At 52.2% G+C, this 22,775-nt stretch overlaps 1 protein-coding gene across 5 annotated transcripts in view; it reads left to right on the forward strand.

Annotated features, from left to right (window-relative positions):
* Positions 1 to 404: 404 nt before the first annotated feature.
* Positions 405 to 22,775, forward strand: part of LOC106596094 (neurocalcin-delta A) — a 98,588-nt gene continuing 76,217 nt past the window's right edge. Inside the window, exons 1-3 of one of the 5 annotated variants that reach the window (XM_045712130.1) lie at positions 410 to 552; positions 1,297 to 1,394; positions 8,735 to 9,417. The gene's annotated coding sequence lies outside the window, so the exon portion shown is untranslated. Of the gene's footprint in view, positions 553 to 1,100; positions 1,395 to 8,734; positions 9,418 to 22,775 lie in introns of those variants that run through there. The other 4 variants (XM_045712131.1, XM_045712132.1, XM_045712129.1 and 1 more) reach the window with 4 other exon arrangements.

Genomic DNA, 22,775 nt, shown 5'->3' on the forward strand with positions numbered 1-22,775 from the left:
CTAGTTCATCCTATGTGAGTATGGAGGTAGGTGCGTATCAGTGGCGGCTGGTGGCAGGGGCTATAGGAGGACGGGTTCATTGAAATGTCTGGAATGGAATACATGTAACAGAGTTTTGATGTGTTTAATACCATCCAGTGAGCACTTCCTCCTATAGTTCCTCCCACCAGCCTCCTCTGGTGCATATCGTCGTTATAATCTAAAGTAGCGTCGTTAGAGAAAGTAGCATAGCACTTTATCACCGCCTGCTGGTCAAAGAAAAAGGCCAATCTAATAGTGTATGAAATCAACCGCTAGAGGGAAGCAGACACCTGTTCAATCACAGAGAGACCCGGGCAGTACCGAGCAACACACTGACAAGGAACGGACACCTGCGTCATAATATCCCGGAAGTCAAGCCGCACCGGGAGCAGGATTTGAAATGGTATACGTTGAATATTATGGAGCAGCGTGTTTTGTTTTGTTGTTGCTCACCAGTGCAGTTCTTCTAAAGAAGAAACAACGATACAATGGAGCCTAAACCACATTGTTTGCAAACTGCACGGATGTGAGGTTTGTTTCCCTATAGAAGCACTGGTTCTCTTACCTTTATATTCCAGGTTTCATGTCATATTTAAGGGCATATCGGATGGTCTGCTCCTCCTGTAATAGTAACGCCAACCAGGGTTATACTATAAGATTGAAATGGGGGGGAAAACTATGAAATAGCTCCTCAATAACCGTCTGATGTATATATTTAATGTATTAAATTAATAGTGACCACAACCCTTCCGAAAGTACATTTTAAATCGTGTTTAAAATGCGATTTTTATCCATTTATTCCATTTCCAATTTTAACTTCCAGTGCAGTGCGGCTTTAACTTTCTGGGTTATAGTGACGCATCTGGCAATGCCTTCTCTGTATATTCCCAAAGCTCAGAGTGCTTTCTGGGGAAAAAAACTGGGGAACTCGGAAACATACCACGTTCAATCGTGACGTCAGTCAATTCCCGATTTAGAAACGGATGAAAGTTTGAAACGATTTTCCCCCCTGTCGGAAAAAAATAAATATATAATAAAAATAATAATAATAATAAATAAATAAAATCCCGAGTTCCCATTTTGTCGTGAACGTCTGAATTCGGTGATTTCCGAGTTCCCAGTTGTTTATGAACGCAGCATGTGACGTCACCAGCACGAAGCGTCCAACTTGCGAACTACACGAGTTGGCAACACTCAAAATGTGTCACTTTTTTTTGTAAAGCGACACGCTTTTTAAATGTTTTCTGTTGAAGTGTGTTTTTTTCCCCCTCCCAGTTTAAAGAAGAATTGGCTCTTTTTTTGTTGTTGTTGACGAAGACGTGTCGCGTTCAAAGCCACAGTGACTTTTCGTCAGTTTTCAGAATTTCAACTTGGTGAGTCTGATTTTTTTGTAGTTTTCTCCCACCGAGCTAACATTATTAGCACGCTTTTCATAAAAAAAATGTTTTGTCAACAAGCTATTTTATTTATTTGACAACAGGTCAAAAACACAGGTAGCTAAAGTTGTTTATTTCCATGATAACTCACAATTTTTAAGTAACGTCATTGATAGTTTTTATAAAAACTATCTGGTCTACAGGCTAACGGTACTAGCTAGCTGGCTAACTAAATACTGTTAACGTTAGCTAGCTGGCTAACTAAATACTGTTAACAGTAACTGGCTAACTAAATACTGTTAACGTTAGCTAGCTGGCTAACTAAATACTGTTAACGTTAGCTAGCTGGCTAACTAAATACTGTTAACGTGCACATTAACGTGCTAACTGGCTAGTAAATACTGTTAACGTTAGCTAGCTGGCTAACTAAATACTGTTAACGTTAGCTAGTTATGCTATGTTATATCCATTTAACCAACACGTTGTTCTAAGCGGCTGTCTTTATAACTTGATAATGTGATTTATGAATTGGTGTAAGTTACAGCAGAAGTGTTTAGTTAACAGGTTGTGTAGTGTGAGTTAGCTAGTTAGCCACATTTTGAACTGGGTGGTTAAGGCCAGTATTGACTGTTGAGTCTGCAGACTGTTATATTCACATAACCTTATTTATTACCAGCTTGTCACTGTTATAAAGTACTTAAGTAGAAATACTTTAAAGTACTACTTGGCTAAGTAGTTTTTTTGAGGGGGGGTGTATCTGTACTTTAATTGTATTTTTTTTTTTTTAAGGATTTTAGTTTTTCTTTTGATACTTAAGTATATTTTAAAATAAATACTTTTTAGACTTTTACTCAAGTAGTATTTTACTAGGGTGACTTTCACTTTTACTTGAGTCATGTTCTATGAAGATGTCTTTTGCTGTTACTCAAGTATGACGACTGGGGGCTTTTTCCCACCACTGCAGGTCGTTGGTCGTTAGAGGGTCGATGCACATGATTTGATGATAACCTGTTAAAAAACGTTAACCTGGGGTTGTCTGCAAAGATGACAACCACTGGGCCTTTTTTCATTTGGGCTGATCTCGTTCCCCAGACACGTCCGTCCATCTGCAGTTAAACCCCTGGGGACAAGGTTAGAGTCAATATAATAGATAGTCTTTGGTTCTAGCTAGCTACATGCTTAACACATGCCATGCTGTTATCATAGCAGATGGACACCAGTAGGGATGGCTGGTCTCATAGCAGATGGAGACCAGTAGGGATGGCTGTTCTCATAGCAGATGGAGACCAGTAGGGATGGCTGTTCTCATAGCAGATGGAGAGCAGTAGGGATGGCTGTTCTCATAGCAGATGGAGACCAGTAGGGATGGCTGGTCTCATAGCAGATGGAGACCAGTAGGGATGGCTGGTCTCATAGCAGATGGAGACCAGTAGGGATGGCTGGTCTCATAGCAGATGGAGACCAGTAGGGATGGCTGGTCTCATAGCAGATGGAGACCAGTAGGGATGGCTGGTCTCATAGCAGGTGGAGACCAGTAGGGATGGCTGGTCTCATAGCAGGTGGAGACCAGTAGGGATGGCTGGTCTCATAGCAGATGGAGACCAGTAGGGATGGCTGGTCTCATAGCAGATGGAGACCAGTAGGGATGGCTGGTCTCATAGCAGATGGAGACCAGTAGGGATGGCTGGTCTCATAGCAGATGGAGACCAGTAGGGATGGCTGGTCTCATAGCAGATGGAGACCAGTAGGGATGGCTGTTCTCATAGCAGATGGAGACCAGTAGGGATGGCTGGTCTCATAGCAGATGGAGACCAGTAGGGATGGCTGTTCTCATAGCAGATGGAGACCAGTAGGGATGGCTGGTCTCATAGCAGATGGAGACCAGTAGGGATGGCTGTTCTCATAGCAGATGGAGACCAGTAGGGATGGCTGGTCTCATAGCAGATGGAGACCAGTAGGGATGGCTGTTCTCATAGCAGATGGAGACCAGTAGGGATGGCTGGTCTCATAGCAGATGGAGACCAGTAGGGATGGCTGTTCTCATAGCAGATGGAGACCAGTAGGGATGGCTGTTCTCATAGCAGATGGAGACCAGTAGGGATGGCTGGTCTCATAGCAGATGGAGACCAGTAGGGATGGCTGGTCTCATAGCAGGTGGAGACCAATAGGGATGGCTGTTCTCATAGCAGGTGGAGACCAGTAGGGATGGCTGGTCTCATAGCAGATGGAGACCAGTAGGGATGGCTGGTCTCATAGCAGATGGAGACCAGTAGGGATGGCTGTTCTCATAGCAGGTGGAGACCAGTAGGGATGGCTGTTCTCATAGCAGGTGGAGACCAGTAGGGATGGCTGGTCTCATAGCAGATGGAGACCAGTAGGGATGGCTGGTCTCATAGCAGATGGAGACCAGTAGGGATGGCTGTTCTCATAGCAGATGGAGACCAGTAGGGATGGCTGGTCTCATAGCAGATGGAGACCAGTAGGGATGGCTGGTCTCATAGCAGATGGAGACCAGTAGGGATGCCTGGTCTCATAGCAGATGGAGACCAGTAGGGATGGCTGTTCTCATAGCAGATGGAGACCAGTAGGGATGGCTGGTCTCATAGCAGATGGAGACCAGTAGGGATGGCTGGTCTCATAGCAGATGGAGACCAGTAGGGATGGCTGTTCTCATAGCAGATGGAGACCAGTAGGGATGGCTGGTCTCATAGCAGGTGGAGACCAGTAGGGATGGCTGTTCTCATAGCAGGTGGAGACCAGTAGGGATGGCTGGTCTCATAGCAGATGGAGACCAGTAGGGATGGCTGGTCTCATAGCAGATGGAGACCAGTAGGGATGGCTGTTCTCATAGCAGATGGAGACCAGTAGGGATGGCTGGTCTCATAGCAGATGGAGACCAGTAGGGATGGCTGGTCTCATAGCAGATGGAGACCAGTAGGGATGGCTGGTCTCATAGCAGATGGAGACCAGTAGGGATGGCTGTTCTCATAGCAGATGGAGACCAGTAGGGATGGCTGGTCTCATAGCAGATGGAGACCAGTAGGGATGGCTGTTCTCATAGCAGGTGGAGACCAGTAGGGATGGCTGTTCTCATAGCAGGTGGAGACCAGTAGGGATGGCTGTTCTCATAGCAGGTGGAGACCAGTAGGGGATGGCTGGTCCCATAGCAGATGGAGACCAGTAGGGATGGTTGGTCTCATAGCAGATGGAGACCAGTAGGGATGGCTGGTCTCATAGCAGATGGAGACCAGTAGGGATGGCTGGTCTCATAGCAGATGGAGACCAGTAGGGATGGCTGGTCTCATAGCAGATGGAGACCAGTAGGGATGGCTGGTCTCATAGCAGATGGAGACCAGTAGGGGATGGCTGGTCTCATAGCAGATGGAGACCAGTAGGGATGGCTGGTCTCATAGCAGATGGAGACCAGTAGGGATGGCTGTTCTCATAGCAGATGGAGACCAGTAGGGATGGCTGTTCTCATAGCAGATGGAGACCAGTAGGGATGGCTGGTCTCATAGCAGATGGAGACCAGTAGGGATGGCTGTTCTCATAGCAGATGGAGACCAGTAGGGATGGCTGGTCTCATAGCAGATGGAGACCAGTAGGGATGGCTGGTCTCATAGCAGATGGAGACCAGTAGGGATGGCTGTTCTCATAGCAGATGGAGACCAGTAGGGATGGCTGGTCTCATAGCAGATGGAGACCAGTAGGGATGGCTGTTCTCATAGCAGGTGGAGACCAGTAGGGATGGCTGTTCTCATAGCAGGTGGAGACCAGTAGGGATGGCTGTTCTCATAGCAGGTGGAGACCAGTAGGGATGGCTGGTCTCATAGCAGGTGGAGACCAGTAGGGATGGCTGGTCTCATAGCAGGTGGAGACCAGTAGGGATGGCTGTTCTCATAGCAGGTGGAGACCAGTAGGGATGGCTGTTCTCATAGCAGGTGGAGACCAGTAGGGATGGCTGGTCTCATAGCAGGTGGAGACCAGTAGGGATGGCTGTTCTCATAGCAGATGGAGACCAGTAGGGATGGCTGTTCTCATAGCAGATGGAGACCAGTAGGGATGGCTGGTCTCATAGCAGATGGACACCAGTAGGGGATGGCTGGTCTCATAGCAGATGGAGACCAGTAGGGATGGCTGGTCTCATAGCAGATGGAGACCAGTAGGGATGGCTGTTCTCATAGCAGATGGAGACCAGTAGGGATGGCTGGTCTCATAGCAGATGGAGACCAGTAGGGATGGCTGGTCTCATAGCAGATGGAGACCAGTAGGGATGGCTGTTCTCATAGCAGATGGAGACCAGTAGGGATGGCTGGTCTCATAGCAGGTGGAGACCAGTAGGGATGGCTGTTCTCATAGCAGGTGGAGACCAGTAGGGATGGCTGGTCTCATAGCAGGTGGAGACCAGTAGGGATGGCTGGTCTCATAGCAGATGGAGACCAGTAGGGATGGCTGGTCTCATAGCAGATGGAGACCAGTAGGGATGGCTGGTCTCATAGCAGATGGAGACCAGTAGGGATGGCTGTTCTCATAGCAGATGGAGACCAGTAGGGATGGCTGGTCTCATAGCAGATGGAGACCAGTAGGGATGGCTGGTCTCATAGCAGATGGAGACCAGTAGGGATGGCTGGTCTCATAGCAGATGGAGACCAGTAGGGATGGCTGGTCTCATAGCAGATGGAGACCAGTAGGGATGGCTGGTCTCATAGCAGATGGAGACCAGTAGGGATGGCTGGTCTCATAGCAGATGGAGAACAGTAGGGATGGCTGGTCTCATAGCAGAGCTGGTTCCCCACCTGGTTTTCTGTTTAACTCCAAGACAGCAGCGTTTTAAAAGGTACATCCCAAATGGCACACTATTCCCGATGTCGTGCACTACTTTTGGCCAGGCTCTGAGAGTCAGAAGAAGTGCACTAAATTTATAATAGTGATAAGCTAGTAGAGGTGTGTTCTGTGGTGCTTGTGTTGGCATCGAGACACGATAGGCTCACCTGTCTTTTCACAGAACGTCATCCTGTGATGTTTGACTGGGGTTGGTTGGTGCTCTCTGCTCTGTCCTCCTGTCGTAGCCTGACCCGGCCTGACAGGGTTATTGGTGACTGATCAGTCTGGCTGACAGGGTTATTGGTGACTGATCAGTCTGGCTGACAGGGTTATTGGTGACTGATCAGTCTGGCTGACGAGGGTTATTGGTGACTGATCAGTCTGGCTGACGAGGGTTATTGGTGACTGATCAGTCTGGCTGACGAGGGTTATTGGTGACTGATCAGTCTGGCTGACAGGGTTATTGGTGACTGATCAGTCTGGCTGACGAGGGTTATTGGTGACTGATCAGTCTGGCTGACAGGGTTATTGGTGACTGATCAGTCTGCCTGATGAGGGTTATTGTATGTGACAGTCCAGGGCAGGTTAGGGCTCCAGGTCAATAGGTCACAGTCTGACCTAAAGGCCCATCTGACCTGGACCTCGCTGTATCACTCACTGGCCAGGACCCAATGGCACCCTATTCCCTATATAGTGCACTACTTTACCCGGGACCCTGTATAGGGCACTACTTTAGCGTTCCATTAGCCAGGAGGGATTGGGGTTCTGTACTGTATTACCAGGAGGGATTGGGTTCTGTGCTGTATTACCAGGAGGGATTGGGGTTCTGTGCTGTATTACCAGGAGGGATTGGGGTTCTGTGCTGTATTACCAGGAGGGATTGGGGTTCTGTGCTGTATTACCAGGAGGGATTGGGTTCTGTATTGTATTACCAGGAGGGATTGGGGTTCTGTGCTGTATTACCAGGAGGGATTGGGGTTCTGTGCTCTATTACCAGGAGGGATTGGGGTTCTGTGCTGTATTACCAGGAGGGATTGGGGTTCTGTGCTGTATTACCAGGAGGGATTGGGTTCTGTATTGTATTACCAGGAGGGATTGGGGTTCTGTGCTGTATTACCAGGAGGGATTGGGGTTCTGTGCTGTATTACCAGGAGGGATTGGGGTTCTGTGCTGTATTACCAGGAGGGATTGGGGTCTGTGCTGTATTACCAGGAGGGATTGGGTTCTGTGCTGTATTACCAGGAGGGATTGGGTTCTGTGCTGTATTACCAGGAGGGATTGGGTTCTGTACTGTATTACCAGGAGGGATTGGGGTTCTGTGCTGTATTACCAGGAGGGATTGGGGTTCTGTGCTGTATTACCAGGAGGGATTGGGTTCTGTATTGTATTACCAGGAGGGATTGGGGTCTGTGCTGTATTACCAGGAGGGATTGGGGTTCTGTGCTGTATTACCAGGAGGGATTGGGGTTCTGTGCTGTATTACCAGGAGGGATTGGGTTCTGTGCTGTATTACCAGGAGGGATTGGGGTTCTGTGCTGTATTACCAGGAGGGATTGGGGTTCTGTGCTGTATTACCAGGAGGGATTGGGGTTCTGTGCTGTATTACCAGGAGGGATTGGGGTTCTGTGCTGTATTACCAGGAGGGATTGGGGTTCTGTATTGTATTACCAGGAGGGATTGGGGTCTGTGCTGTATTACCAGGAGGGATTGGGGTTCTGTGCTGTATTACCAGGAGGGATTGGGTTCTGTGCTGTATTACCAGGAGGGATTGGGGTTCTGTGCTGTATTACCAGGAGGGATTGGGTTCTGTGCTGTATTACCAGGAGGGATTGGGGTCCTGTACTGTATTACCAGGAGGGATTGGGGTTCTGTGCTGTATTACCAGGAGGGATTGGGGTTCTGTGCTGTATTACCAGGAGGGATTGGGGTTCTGTGCTGTATTACCAGGAGGGATTGGGTTTCTGTGCTGTATTACCAGGAGGGATTGGGTTCTGTATTGTATTACCAGGAGGGATTGGGGTTCTGTGCTGTATTACCAGGAGGGATTGGGGTTCTGTGCTGTATTACCAGGAGGGATTGGGGTTCTGTGCTGTATTACCAGGAGGGATTGGGGTTCTGTGCTGTATTACCAGGAGGGATTGGGGTTCTGTGCTGTATTACCAGGAGGGATTGGGGTTCTGTGCTGTATTACCAGGAGGGATTGGGGTTCTGTGCTGTATTACCAGGAGGGATTGGGTTCTGTGCTGTATTACCAGGAGGGATTGGGGTTCTGTGCTGTATTACCAGGAGGGATTGGGGTTCTGTATTGTATTACCAGGAGGGATTGGGTTCTGTGCTGTATTACCAGGAGGGATTGGGGTTCTGTGCTGTATTACCAGGAGGGATTGGGGTTCTGTGCTGTATTACCAGGAGGGATTGGGGTTCTGTGCTGTATTACCAGGAGGGATTGGGTTGCCATGGTAATTTCTGAACCAGGACACCTGAGGAATAAGGTGTGTCTCTTCCTCCACCAGGTGCTGTTGTCTGTAACATCCAGGTGAGCTCACCTGTGGCTGTGGGAGGACATCACTTACCTGACCCATCAGACTCACCTGCAGGACAGACAGAACCACGCCCCCAGAGCAGACACAACTCACCTGCAGGACAGACAGAACCACGCCCCAGAGCAGATACAACTCACCTGGACAGACAGAACCACGCCCCAGAGCAGATACAACTCACCTGGACAGACAGAACCACGCCCCAGAGCAGACACAACTCACCTGGACAGACAGAACCACGCCCCAGAGCAGATACAACTCACCTGGACAGACAGAACCACGCCCCAGAGCAGATACAACTCACCTGGACAGACAGAACCACGCCCCAGAGCAGACACAACTCACCTGGACAGACAGAACCACGCCCCAGAGCAGATACAACTCACCTGGACAGACAGAACCACGCCCCAGAGCAGATACAACTCACCTGGACAGACAGAACCACGCCCCAGAGCAGATACAACTCACCTGCAGGACAGACAGAACCACGCCCCAGAGCAGATACAACTCACCTGCAGGACAGACAGAACCACGCCCCAGAGCAGACACAGCTCACCTGGACAGAAGACCCAGCTCACCTGGACAGAAGACCCAACTCACCTGGACAGAAGACCCAGCCCACCTGCAGTCCTGAAGGTATCCCAGAGTTCCACCAGGTAAGGACTAGACACACAGATCTGTAACCACCAAGCTGTGGGTTTGCCTGTCTCTCCTCTGAGCCTCTACTACTGTGGGTTTGCCTGTCTCTCCTCTGAGCCTCTACTCCTGTGGGTTTGCCTGTCTCTCCTCTGAGCCTCTACTCCTGTGGGTTTGCCTGTCTCTCCTCTGAGCCTCTACTCCTGTGGGTTTGCCTGTCTCTCCTCAGAGCCTCTACTCCTGTGGGTTTGCCTGTCTCTCTGAGCCTCTACTGCTGTGGGTTTGCCTGTCTCTCCTCTGAGCCTCTACTCCTGTGGGTTTGCCTGTCTCTCCTCAGAGCCTCTACTCCTGTGGGTTTGCCTGTCTCTCTGAGCCTCTACTACTGTGGGTTTGCCTGTCTCTCCTCTGAGCCTCTACTACTGTGGGTTTGCCTGTCTCTCCTCTGAGCCTCTACTGCTGTGGGTTTGCCTGTCTCTCCTCTGAGCCTCTACTACTGTGGGTTTGCCTGTCTCTCCTCTGAGCCTCTACTCCTGTGGGTTTGCCTGTCTCTCCTCTGAGCCTCTACTACTGTGGGTTTGCCTGTCTCTCCTCAGAGCCTCTACTCCTGTGGGTTTGCCTGTCTCTCTGAGCCTCTACTACTGTGGGTTTGCCTGTCTCTCCTCTGAGCCTCTACTACTGTGGGTTAGACTTTCTCTCCTCTGAGCCTCTACTACTGTGGGTTTGCCTGTCTCTCTGAGCCTCTACTCCTGTGGGTTTGCCTGTCTCTCTGAGCCTCTACTACTGTGGGTTTGCCTGTCTCTCCTCTGAGCCTCTACTACTGTGGGTTAGACTTTCTCTCCTCTGAGCCTCTACTACTGTGGGTTTGCCTGTCTCTCTGAGCCTCTACTACTGTGGGTTTGCCTGTCTCTCTGAGCCTCTACTACTGTGGGTTTGCCTGTCTCTCTGAGCCTCTACTGCTGTGGGTTTGCCTGTCTCTCTGAGCCTCTACTACTGTGGGTTTGCCTGTCTCTCCTCTGAGCCTCTACTGCTGTGGGTTTGCCTGTCTCTCCTCTGAGCCTCTACTACTGTGGGTTTGCCTGTCTCTCCTCTGAGCCTCTACTACTGTGGGTTTGCCTGTCTCTCCTCTGAGCCTCTACTACTGTGGGTTTGCCTGTCTCTCCACTGAGCCTCTACTACTGTGGGTTTGCCTGTCTCTCCTCTGAGCCTCTACTACTGTGGGTTTGCCTGTCTCTCTGAGCCTCTACTACTGTGGGTTTGCCTGTCTCTCCTCTGAGCCTCTACTACTGTGGGTTTGCCTGTCTCTCCTCTGAGCCTCTACTCCTGTGGGTTTGCCTGTCTCTCCTCTGAGCCTCTACTGCTGTGGGTTTGCCTGTCTCTCTGAGCCTCTACTCCTGTGGGTTTGCCTCTCTCTCCTCTGAGCCTCTACTCCTGTGGGTTTGCCTGTCTCTCCTCTGAGCCTCTACTACTGTGGGTTTGCCTGTCTCTCCTCTGAGCCTCTACTCCTGTGGGTTTGCCTGTCTCTCCTCTGACTCTCTACTGCTGTGGGTTTGCCTGTCTCTCCTCTGAGCCTCTACTCCTGTGGGTTTGCCTGTCTCTCTGAGCCTCTACTACTGTGGGTTTGCCTGTCTCTCCTCTGAGCCTCTACTCCTGTGGGTTTGCCTGTCTCTCCTCTGAGCCTCTACTACTGTGGGTTTGCCTGTCTCTCTGAGCCTCTACTACTGTGGGTTTGCCTGTCTCTCCTCTGAGCCTCTACTACTGTGGGTTTGCCTGTCTCTCCTCTGAGCCTCTACTACTGTGGGTTTGCCTGTCTCTCCTCTGAGCCTCTACTACTGTGGGTTTGCCTGTCTCTCTGAGCCTCTACTACTGTGGGTTTGCCTGTCTCTCCTCTGAGCCTCTACTCCTGTGGGTTTGCCTGTCTCTCTGAGCCTCTACTACTGTGGGTTTGCCTGTCTCTCTGAGCCTCTACTACTGTGGGTTTGCCTGTCTCTCTGAGCCTCTACTACTGTGGGTTTGCCTGTCTCTCTGAGCCTCTACTCCTGTGGGTTTGCCTGTCTCTCCTCTGAGCCTCTACTCCTGTGGGTTTGCCTGTCTCTCTGAGCCTCTACTACTGTGGGTTTGCCTGTCTCTCTGAGCCTCTACTCCTGTGGGTTTGCCTGTCTCTTCTCTGAGCCTCTACTCCTGTGGGTTTGCCTGTCTCTCTGAGCCTCTACTACTGTGGGTTTGCCTGTCTCTCTGAGCCTCTACTCCTGTGGGTTTGCCTGTCTCTCTGAGCCTCTACTACTGTGGGTTTGGTTTCCCATCAGCCTGTTGTCCTGATCTATTTGTTAGGGTCCGCCTCTCGATCTCCCTTTCCACCAATGCCGTTGGCCGTGTTAGGGCCCGCCTCTCGTTCTCCCTTTCCACCAATGACACTGACCCAGTTAGGGTCCGCCTCTCCTTCTCCCTTTCCACCAATGACACTGAGCCAGTTAGGGTCCGCCTCTCCTTCTCCCTTTCCACCAATGACACTGAGCCAGTTAGGGTCCGCCTCTCCTTCTCCCTTTCCACCAATGACACTGAGCCAGTTAGGGTCCGCCTCTCGTTCTCCCTTTCCACCAATGACACTGACCCAGTTAGGGTCCGCCTCTCGTTCTCCCTTTCCACCAATGACACTGACCCAGTTAGGGTCCGCCTCTCGTTCTCCCTTTCCTCCAATGGCACTGACCCAGTTAGGGTCCGCCTCTCCTTCTCCCTTTCCACCAATGACACTGACCCAGTTAGGGTCCGCCTCTCGTTCTCCCTTTCCACCAATGACACTGACCCAGTTAGGGTCCGCCTCTCGTTCTCCCTTTCCACCAATGACACTGAGCCAGTTAGGGTCCGCCTCTCGTTCTCCCTTTCCACCAATGACACTGACCCAGTTAGGGTCCGCCTCTCGTTCTCCCTTTCCACCAATGACACTGACCCAGTTAGGGTCCGCCTCTCCTTCTCCCTTTCCACCAATGACACTGACCCAGTTAGGGTCCGCCTCTCGTTCTCCCTTTCCACCAATGACACTGACCCAGTTAGGGTCCGCCTCTCGTTCTCCCTTTCCACCAATGACACTGACCCAGTTAGGGTCCGCCTCTCGTTCTCCCTTTCCACCAATGACACTGACCCAGTTAGGGTCCGCCTCTCGTTCTCCCTTTCCACCAATGACACTGAGCCAGTTAGGGTCCGCCTCTCGTTCTCCCTTTCCACCAATGACACTGACCCAGTTAGGGTCCGCCTCTCGTTCTCCCTTTCCACCAATGACACTGACCCAGTTAGGGTCCGCCTCTCGTTCTCCCTTTCCACCAATGACACTGAGCCAGTTAGGGTCCGCCTCTCGTTCTCCCTTTCCACCAATGACACTGACCCATTTAGGGTCCGCCTCTCGTTCTCCCTTTCCACCAATGACACTGAGCCAGTTAGGGTCCGCCTCTCATTCTCCCTTTCCACCAATGACACTGACCCAGTTAGGGTCCGCCTCTCATTCTCCCTTTCCACCAATGACACTGAGCCAGTTAGGGTCACTGCTTCTAATAATAACAATGCAGGTCTATCGATACACTTTTCACCTCATTCATTACTGTTGACAGCTCTGAGTGGGACAAAGGACAAAGGCACGTGTTGACAGGGCTGAGTGGGACGAAGGACAAAGGCACGTGTTGACAGGGCTGAGTGGGACGAAGGACGAAGGCACGTGTTGACAGGGCTGAGTGGGACGAAGGACGAAGGCACGTGTTGACAGGGAGGAGTGGACGAAGGACAAAGGCACGTGTTGACAGCTCTGAGTGGACGAAGGACGAAGGCACGTGTTGACAGGGGAGGAGTGGGACGAAGGACGAAGGCACGTGTTGACAGGGCTGAGTGGGACGAAGGACGAAGGCACGTGTTGACAGGGATGAGGAGGGACGAAGGACGAAGGCACGTGTTGACAGGGATGAGGAGGACGAAGGACGAAGGCACGTGTTGACAGGGGAGGAGTGGACGAAGGACGAAGGCACGTGTTGACAGGGCTGAGTGGGACGAAGGACGAAGGCACGTGTTGACAGCTCTGAGTGGGACGAAGGACGAAGGCACGTGTTGACAGCTCTGAGTGGGACGAAGGACGAAGGCACGTGTTGACAGCTCTGAGTGGGACGAAGGGACGAAGGCACGTGTTGACAGCTCTGAGTGGGACGAAGGACGAAGGCACGTGTTGACAGCTCTGAGTGGGACGAAGGACGAAGGCACGTGTTGACAGCTCTGAGTGGGACGAAGGACGAAGGCACGTGTTGACAGCTCTGAGTGGGACGAAGGACGAAGGCACGTGTTGACAGCTCTGAGTGGGACGAAGGACGAAGGCACGTGTTGACAGCTCTGAGTGGGACGAAGGACGAAGGCACGTGTTGACAGCTCTGAGTGGGACGAAGGACAAAGGCACGTGTTGACAGCTCTGAGTGGGACGAAGGACAAAGGCACGTGTTGACAGCTCTGAGTGGGACGAAGGACAAAGGCACGTGTTGACAGCTCTGAGTGGGACGAAGGACAAAGGCACGTGTTGACAGCTCTGAGTGGGACGAAGGACGAAGGCACGTGTTGACAGTCTCTCTCTCTCTCTCTCTCTAGTCATGGGTTTTAAACGTTTTGGCGATGGACCAGTCGGCGACCACAAGCTCTATAGGATCTAGCAGCACCTTCATCCACAACTTTCTGGAGTTTTTTTTTCTCCCACTTCTTTCTCTCTGACGTTCTCTATTCGCCGCAGAGCTCTCGCTGCTTAGCAACAGCCGCCAGACAGAGTGCCATCGGGGAGTGCGGTTATGAACTTCTCCTTGAAGCGTATAGGCTTGTCCTGCTGTGGACATAATCTCAACCGAGCTTTCAGAGGATCCTTTCTCAGACTCTGTAGAGTTAAAGGGTTGAGTTATGACATAAAGGACCGATTGGTGGGGGGGGAAGAGAGAGTCGATAGGTTAGAAGGAAGGACAAGAATAATTTTTAACGCTGCTTTAGGTTATGTATGATATATTAGGAGAAGTATATGCCACAAATTGAAACTGGAAACGCTTATCTCCCTCACTAGCTTTAAGCACCAGCTGTCAGAGCAGCTCACAGATCACTGCACCTGTACACAGCCCATCTATAATTTAGCCCCAAACAATTACCTCTTCCCCTACTGTATTTATTTATTTAGCTCCTTTGCACCCCATTATTTCTATTTGTACTTTGCACTTTCTTCCACTACAAATCTACCATTCCAGTGTTTTACTTGCTATATTGTATTTACTTTGCCACCATGGCCTATTTATTGCCTTTACCTCCCTTATCTCACCTCATTTGCTCACATTGTATATAGACTTATTTTTCTACTGTATTATTGACTGTATGTTTGTTTTACTCCATGTGTAACTCTGTTGTTGTTGTATGTTGTCAAACTGCTTTGCTTTATCTTGGCCAGGTCGCAATTGTAAATGAGAACTTGTTCTCAACTAGCCTACCTGGTTAAATAAAGGACTTGTTCTCAACTAGCCTAGCTGGTTAAATAAAGGACTTGTTCTCAACTAGCCTACCTGGTTAAATAAAGGACTTGTTCTCAACTAGCCTACCTGGTTAAATAAAGGACTTGTTCTCAACTAGCCTAACCTGGTTAAATAAAGGACTTGTTCTCAACTAGCCTACCTGGTTAAATAAAGGACTTGTTCTCAACTAGCCTAGCTGGTTAAATAAAGGACTTGTTCTCAACTAGCCTACCTGGTTAAATAAAGGACTTGTTCTCAACTAGCCTAGCTGGAGTTAATCTATTCCTGGGTCGCATGTTTCGTCATTATATTGTTTTGAACGTTTTGTTTTGGACTGATGCCCGACCTGAGCATTCTACTCAATGCATCGTCAATGAGCGCTGGTGAAGATTTCATTAAAAGTGTGTATTAGTGGCTTGGAAATACAATGACATTCAAAAGGAAGCAAATAATTAGTAAGAAAAACCTTTTGTCATTATTTTTGATGTTGCCAGATTAACTTTAGATGCAGTATAATGTTAGCTAGCTATCGAAGATTGAGGGGAGGCCACCAGATTGACTTTAGATGCAGTATAACGTTAGCTAGCTAGCGAAGATTGAGGGGAGGCCACCAGATTGACTTTAGATGCAGTATAACGTTAGCTAGCTAGCGAAGATTGAGGGGAGGCCACCAGATTGACTTTAGATGCAGTATAACGTTAGCTAGCTATCGAAGATTGAGGGGAGGCCACCGGATTGACTTTAGATGCAGTATAATGTTAGCTAGCTAGCTAGCGAAGATTGAGGGGAGGCCACCGGATTGACTTTAGATGCAGTATAACGTTAGCTAGCTAGCGAAGATTTAGGGGAGGCCACCAGATTGACTTTAGATGCAGTATAACGTTAGCTAGCTAGCGAAGATTGAGGGGAGGCCACCAGATTGACTTTAGATGCAGTATAACGTTAGCTAGCTAGCGAAGATTGAGGGGAGGCCACCGGATTGACTTTAGATGCAGTATAACGTTAGCTAGCTAGCTAGCGAAGATTTAGGGGAGGCCACCAGATTGACTTTAGATGCAGTATAACGTTAGCTAGCTAGCTAGCGAAGATTTAGGGGCGGCCACCAGATTGACTTTAGATGCAGTATAACGTTAGCTAGCTAGCGAAGATTTAGGGAGGCCACCAGATTGACTTTAGATGCAGTATAACGTTAGCTAGCTAGCTATCGAAGATTGAGGGAGGCCACCAGATTGACTTTAGATGCAGTATAACGTTAGCTAGCTAGCTATCGAAGATTGAGGGGAGGCCACCAGATTGACTTTAGATGCAGTATAACGTTAGCTAGCTAGCTAGCGAAGATTGAGGGGCGGCCACCAGATTGACTTTAGATGCAGTATAACGTTAGCTAGATAGCTAGCGAAGATTGAGGGGCGGCCACCAGATTGACTTTAGATGCAGTATAATGTTAGCTAGCTAGCTAGCGAAGATTGAGGGGCGGCCACCAGATTGACTTTAGATGCAGTATAACGTTAGCTAGCTAGCTAGCTATCGAAGATTGAGGGGAGGCCACCAGATTGACTTTAGATGCAGTATAACGTTAGCTAGCTAGCGAAGATTGAGGGGAGGCCACCAGATTGACTTTAGATGCAGTATAACGTTAGCTAGCTAGCTATCGAAGATTGAGGGGCGGCCACCAGATTGACTTTAGATGCAGTATAACGTTAGCTAGCTAGCTAGCTAGCTATCGAAGATTGAGGGGAGGCCACCAGATTGACTTTAGATGCAGTATAACGTTAGCTAGCTAGCTAGCGAAGATTGAGGGGCGGCCACCAGATTGACTTTAGATGCGGTATTCAGTGCATTCGGAAAGTATTCAGACCCCTTGACTTTTTCCACATTTTATGTTACAGCCATATTCGAAAATGGACTAAATACAAAATATTATCAGCAATCTACACACAGTGCCTCATAATGACATAAACAGGTTAAGAATCGAACCCACAACGCTGGCGTTGCAAACACCATGCTCTACCAACTGAGCCACAGGGACTCTAAACTGAGCTCAGGTGCATCCTGTTTCCATTGAACATCCTTAATGTTTCTACACCCTGATTGGAGTCCACCTGTGGTAAATTCAATTGATTAGACATGATTTGGAAAGGCACACACCTGTCTATATAAGGTCCCACAGTTGACAGTGCATGTCAGAGTAAAAACCAAGCCATGAGGTCAAAGGAATTGTACTTAGAGCAGTATTGTGTCGAGGCACAGGTCTGGGGAAGGGCACCAAAACATTTCTGCTGCATTGAAGGTCCCCAAGTACACAGTGGCCTCCATCATTCTGAAATGGAAGAAGTTTGGAACCACCAAGACTCTTCCTAGAGCTGGCCGCCCGGCCAAACTGAGCAATCGGGGGGAGAAGGGCCTTGGTCAGGGAGGTGACAAAAACCCGATGGTCACTCTGACAAAGCGCCAGAGTTCCTCTGTGGAGATGGGAGAACCTTCCAGAAGGACAACCATCTCTGCAGCACTCCACCAATCAGGTCTTTATGGTAGAGTGGCCAGACGGAAGCCACTCCTCAGTAAAAGGCACATGACAGCCCACTTGGAGTTTGCCAAAAGGCACCTAAAGGACTCTGAGACCATGAGAAACAAGATTCTCTGGTCTGATGAAACCAAGATTGAACTCTTTGGCCTGAATGCCAAGGGTCACGTCTGGAGGAAACCTGGCACCATCCCTATGGTGAAGCAATGGTGGTGGTGGCAGCATCATGCTGTGGGGATGGTTTTCAGAGGCAGGGACTGAGAGACTAGTCAGGATCGAAGGAAAGATGAACGGAGCAAAGTACAGAGATCCTTGATGAAAACCTGCTCAGGACCTCAGACTGGGGTGAAGGTTCACCTTCCAACAGGACAACGACCCTAAACACACAGCCAAGACAACACAGGAGTGGCTTCGGGACAAGTCTCTGAATGTCCTTGAGTGTCCCAGCCAGAGCCCGGACTTGAACCTGATCGAACATCTCCGGAGAGACCTGAAAATAGCTGTGCAGCGACGCTCCCCATCCAACCTGACAGAGCTTGAGAGGATCAGCAGAGAAGAATGGGAGAAACTCCCAAATACAGGTTTTCCAAGTTTGTAGCGTCAAACCCAAGAAGACTAGAGGATGTAATCGCTGCCAAAAGGTGCTTCAACAAAGTACTGAGTAAAGGGTCTGAATACTTATGGAAATGTGATATTTAATTTTTTTCTCTAAAAATCTTTTTTTGCTTTGTCATTATGTGGTATTAAATGATTTAATCAATTGTATGGTCCTATCCAAGCTTCAGCCCACGGACCCTTATGGTCCCGGCCGAGCTTCGCCCACGGACCCTTGTGGTCCCGGCCGAGCTTCGCCCACGGACCCTTGTGGTCCCGGCCGAGCTTCGGCCCACGGACCCTTGTGGTCCCGGCCGAGCACACGTGAAGCCACAGCCTGTTGTTACTGGCTGGGATAGACCTGTAGCTGGGAGGGTTCTATCTAGTGCACTATATAGGGAAGAGGGTGCTGTTTAGGACGCTGGCTGTGTTTGTCTGGCCTCTTGGTGACTGATCCCATACAACAGCTGCTTAGCATCACTAGGAGGCCTGTGGAGCCCTGTCAGTCCTCTCCCTGAGACTGCAGCCTCTCCCTCCCACACACTGCAGCATTTAAACACTCTTCAAATGCTGCAGAGAGCCCAGGTTAAAGGCTAAACGCCATCAGATTCCATCTGCCCGTCTCTCCATAAACACTACGATAGCTGATGTCTGCTTGGGAGTGCTTTGAGTTCACTGGTCTGTAACAGACTAGACCAGGGCTGGGTAGACTAGACCGGGGCTGGGTAGACTAGACCGGGGCTGGGTAGACTAGACCGGGGCTGGGGTAAACTAGACCAGGGCTGGGTAGACTAGACCGGGGCTGGGTAAACTAGACCGGGGGCTGGCTGGGTAGACTAGACCGGGGGCTGGCTGGGTAGACTAGACCGGGGGCTGGCTGGGTAGACTAGACCGGGGGCTGGCTGGGTAGACTAGACCGGGGGCTGGCTGGGTAGACTAGACCGGGGGCTGGCTGGGTAGACTAGACCGGGGCTGGCTGGGTAGACTAGACCGGGGGCTGGCTGGGTAGACTAGACCGGGGCTGGCTGGGTAGACTAGACCGGGGGCTGGCTGGGTAGACTAGACCGGGTGCTGGCTGGGTAGACTAGACCGGGTGCTGGCTGGGTAGACTAGACCGGGTGCTGGCTGGGTAGACTAGACCGGGTGCTGGCTGGGTAGACTAGACCGGGTGCTGGCTGGGTAGACTAGACCGGGGCTGGGGTAAACTAGACCGGGGCTGGGGTAAACTAGACCGGGGCTGGGGTAAACTAGCCCGGGGCTGGGGTAAACTAGACCGGGGCTGGGGTAAACTAGACCGGGGCTGGGGTAAACTAGACCGGGGCTGGGGTAAACTAGACCGGGGCTGGGGTAAACTAGACCGGGGCTGGGGTAAACTAGACCGGGGCTGGGGTAAACTAGACCGGGGCTGGGGTAAACTAGACCGGGGCTGGGGTAAACTAGCCCGGGGCTGGGGTAAACTAGCCCGGGGCTGGGGTAAACTAGCCCGGGGCTGGGGTAAACTAGCCCGGGGCTGGGGTAAACTAGCCCGGGGCTGGGGTAAGCTAGACCGGGGCTAGGGTAAACTAGACCAGTGCTGGGTAGACTAGACCGGGGGCTGGCTGGGTAGACTAGACCGGGGGCTGGCTGGGTAGACTAGACCGGGGGCTGGCTGGGTAGACTAGACCGGGGGCTGGCTGGGTAGACTAGACCGGGGGCTGGCTGGGTAGACTAGACCGGGGGCTGGCTGGGTAGACTAGACCGGGGCTGGGGTAAACTAGACCGGGGCTGGGGTAAACTAGACCGCGGCTGGGGTAAACTAGACCGGGGCTGGGGTAAACTAGACCGGGGCTGGGGTAAACTAGACCGGGCTGGGGTAAACTAGACCGGGGGCTGGGGTAACTAGACCGGGGCTGGGGTAAACTAGACCGGGGGCTGGGGTAAACTAGACCGGGGCTGGGGTAAACTAGACCGGGGGCTGGGGTAAACTAGACCGGGGCTGGGGTAAACTAGACCGGGGCTGGGGTAAACTAGACCGGGGCTGGGGTAAACTAGACCGGGGCTGGGGTAAACTAGCCCGGGGCTGGGGTAAACTAGCCCGGGGCTGGGGTAAACCAGCCCGGGGCTGGGGTAAGCTAGACCGGGGCTAGGGTAAACTAGACCAGTGCTGGGTAGACTAGACCGGGGCTGGCTGGGTAGACTAGACCGGGGGGCTGGCTGGGTAGACTAGACCGGGGGCTGGCTGGGTAGACTAGACCGGGGCTGGCTGGGTAGACTAGACCGGGGCTGGCTGGGTAGACTAGACCGGGGCTGGCTGGGTAAACTAGACCGGGGCTGGGGTAAACTAGACCGGGCTGGGGTAAACTAGACCGGGCTGGGGTAAACTAGACCGGGGCTGGGGTAAACTAGACCGGGGCTGGGGTAAACTAGACCGGGGCTGGGGTAAACTAGACCGGGGCTGGGGTAAACTAGACCCGGGGCTGGGGTAAACTAGACCGGGGCTGGGGTAAACTAGACCGGGCTGGGGTAAACTAGACCCGGGGCTGGGGTAAACTAGACCGGGGCTGGGGTAAACTAGACCGGGGCTGGGGTAAACTAGACCGGGGCTGGGGTAAACTAGACCGGGGGCTGGCTGGGGTAAACTAGACCGGGGCTGGCTGGGGTAAACTAGACCGGGGGCTGGCTGGGGTAAACTAGACCGGGGGCTGGCTGGGGTAAACTAGACCGGGGCTGGCTGGGGTAAACTAGACCGGGGCTGGCTGGGGTAAACTAGACCGGGGGCTGGCTGGGGTAAACTAGACCGGGGGCTGGCTGGGGTAGACTAGACCGGGGGCTGGCTGGGGTAGACTAGACCCGGGGGCTGGCTGGGTAGACTAGACCGGGGCTGGCTGGGTAGACTAGACCGGGGGCTGGCTGGGTAGACTAGACCGGGGGCTGGCTGGGTAGACTAGACCGGGGCTGGCTGGGTAGACTAGACCGGGGGCTGGCTGGGTAGACTAGACCGGGGGCTGGCTGGGTAGACTAGACCGGGGGCTGGCTGGGTAGACTAGACCCGGGGCTGGCTGGGTAAACTAGACCCGGGGCTGGGTAAACTAGACCGGGGGGCTGGCCGGGTAGACTAGACCGGGGGCTGGCCGGGTAGACTAGACCGGGGCTGGCCGGGTAGACTAGACCCGGGGGCTGGCCGGGTAGACTAGACCCGGGGGCTGGCCGGGTAGACTAGACCCGGGGCTGGCCGGGTAGACTAGACCGGGGCTGGCCGGGTAGACTAGACCGGGGGCTGGCCGGGTAGACTAGACCCGGGGGCTGGCCGGGTAAACTAGACCGGGGGCTGGCCGGGTAGACTAGACCCGGGGCTGGCCGGGTAAACTAGACCGGGGTTGGGTAAACTAGACCGGGGGCTGGCCGGGTAGACTAGACCCGGGGGCTGGCCGGGTAGACTAGACCCGGGGGCTGGCCGGGTAGACTAGACCCGGGGCTGGCCGGGTAGACTAGACCCGGGGGCTGGGTGGGTAGACCGGGGCTGGGTAAACTAGACCGGGGCTGGGTAAACTAGACCGGGGGCTGGGTGGGTAGACCCGGGGCTGGGTGGGTACACCGGGGGCTGGGTAAACTAGACCGGGGCTGGGTAAACTAGACCGGGGGCTGGGTAAACTAGACCGGGGGGCTGGGTAAACTAGACCGGGGGTTGGGTAAACTAGACCGGGGGTTGGGTAAACTAGACCGGGGCTGGGCGGGTAGACTAGACCGGGGGCTGGGGTAAACTAGACCGGGGTTGGGTAAACTAGACCGGGGTTGGGTAAACTAGACCGGGGTTGGGTAAACTAGACCGGGGCTGGGGTAAACTAGACCGGGGTTGGGTAAACTAGACCGGGGCTGGGGTAAACTAGACCGGGGGCTGGCTGGGTAAACTAGACCGGGGGCTGGCTGGGTAGACTAGACCGGGGGCTGGCTGGGTAGACTAGACCGGGGTTGGGTAAACTAGACCGGGGGCTGGGTAGACTAGACCGGGGGGCTGGGTAAACTAGACCGGGGCTGGGTAGACTAGACCGGGGGCTGGGTAAACTAGACCGGGGGCTGGGTAAACTAGACCGGGGTTGGGTAAACTAGACCGGGGGCTGGGTAAACTAGACCGGGGGGCTGGGTAAACTAGACCGGGGCTGGGTAAACTAGACCGGGGTTGGGTAAACTAGACCGGGGGGCTGGGTAAACTAGACCGGGGCTGGGTAAACTAGACCGGGGGCTGGGTAAACTAGACCGGGGGTTGGGTAAACTAGACCGGGGCTGGGTAAACTAGACCGGGGCTGGGTAAACTAGACCGGGGCTGGGTAAACTAGACCGGGGGCTGGGTAAACTAGACCCGGGGCTGGGTAAACTAGACCGGGGGTTGGGTAGACTAGACCGGGGGCTGGGTAAACTAGACCGGGGGTTGGGTAAACTAGACCGGGGGTATCTCAGTCTCCTCTAGATGGACGTTCTGTTCTCTGTTCTGGGTTTGCTGGTGGTTTCTAAACGTTGCAGTTTGGGCTGGGTTTGCTGGTGGTTTCTAAACGTTGTAGTTTGGGCTGGGTTTGCTGGTGGTTTCTAAACGTTGCAGTTTGGGCTGGGTTTGCTGGTGGTTTCTAAACGTTGTAGTTTGGGCCGGGTTTGCTGTTGGTTTCTAAACGTTGCAGTTTGGGCCGGGTTTGCTGGTGGTTTCTAAACGTTGCAGTTTGGGCTGGGTTTGCTGTTGGTTTCTAAACGTTGCAGTTTGGGCCGGGTTTGCTGGTGGTTTCTAAAC

This window comes from Salmo salar, unplaced genomic scaffold (assembly GCF_905237065.1).
Source record: "Salmo salar unplaced genomic scaffold, Ssal_v3.1, whole genome shotgun sequence".
NCBI lineage: Eukaryota > Metazoa > Chordata > Actinopteri > Salmoniformes > Salmonidae > Salmo > Salmo salar.